General features: G+C 48.2%; 1 long non-coding RNA gene across 1 annotated transcript in view; it reads right to left on the minus strand.

The window, feature by feature from the left end:
- Positions 1-1,019, minus strand: part of LOC108449678 — a 3,381-nt gene extending 2,362 nt beyond the window's left edge. The window contains exons 1-2 of the long non-coding RNA XR_001865936.1: positions 1,009-1,019; positions 15-18 (exon numbers count right to left, since the gene is read on the minus strand). This is a non-coding gene — a long non-coding RNA (uncharacterized LOC108449678). The remainder of the gene's footprint in view (positions 1-14; positions 19-1,008) is intronic.
- Between the last annotated feature and the right edge of the window lie 67 nt (positions 1,020-1,086).

A 1,086-nucleotide genomic window follows, 5' to 3' on the forward strand; every position in this document is an offset into this window, starting at 1 on the left:
ACGGGTACGGGAACAAGCCTACTCAGCCACCCTAGAGACGGCACCCAGGGATCAGATGGTTTTGACGTCCACACCTCAGCAGCAGTCCTATTAGACTCTAGCGGTATTTATAAGGCTCCCTTGGATGCATATGGACCCTTAGCCCAGGGATCCAGTGCGATGCTGGTGGGAAAACCTGATGTTACCCATCAAGGAATCCAAGTGCACTCAGGACTTATTGATGCTGACTTTACAGGTAAGATTCATGCTATGGTCTCCACGCAAAAACCCCCTGTAACTATTCCTGAAAAGACCTGCCTTGCTAAATTAGTACCTTTTAAGTCTTGTGTCCCCAGGATAGAACAACAAATTCACGGAGAAAACGGCAGTGGATCTACGGGACTTCTGCAGGCCTTCTGGACTGCAGACATCTCTTACCAAAGGCCACAGATGACATGTACCCTGATCCTGCCGAACGCCCATCCACCCCGGACTCAGCTTCAAGGTTTGATTGATACGGGTGCTGATGTAACTATCATCTCCTTCTCTGTGTGGCCTCCCTCGTGGACTTTATCCCAGTGGGATCGGCCATCACAGGATTAGGAGGAACTACACAGAGCTATTTAAGCGAACGGCCTGTGATGGTGAAGGATTCAGAGGGGCACACAGCTACAATTAGGCCTTATGTTGCTACCACTTCCCTTAACCTTTGGGGACGGGACGTGTTGGCAGCTTGGGGTGTATGGATTGGGACAAATTTTTATCAGGGGTCACTGTGTGTAAGGGCGCATAGTGTCCTACACTGCCTTTGCAGTGATTGATTAACCTACCAATCCGAGTCAGGCTCTGCTCAGTTAGTTGGATTAAGTGCTGTTATCATGGCTTTTGAATGATTCTCACAGGAACCTTTGAATTTGGTTACTGAAGCCGACTAGCAAAAGCTTTGTATACAACTAATCTCCTTACAAAATTCAAATAATCCTGTTATTTTGAATCATTTTCTCTCATTGCAGTCTGCAGGCGAGAGACAGCTGCCCCGGGCAAAAGTCTGGGTGCGGAATTTACTCACTAACCAGTGGGAAGGCCCTCATGAGCTTATCGTTTGGG

The sequence above is a fragment of the Corvus brachyrhynchos genome, unplaced genomic scaffold (assembly GCF_000691975.1).
Source record: "Corvus brachyrhynchos isolate BGI_N302 unplaced genomic scaffold, ASM69197v1 scaffold19, whole genome shotgun sequence".
Classification (NCBI taxonomy): Eukaryota; Metazoa; Chordata; class Aves; order Passeriformes; family Corvidae; genus Corvus; species Corvus brachyrhynchos.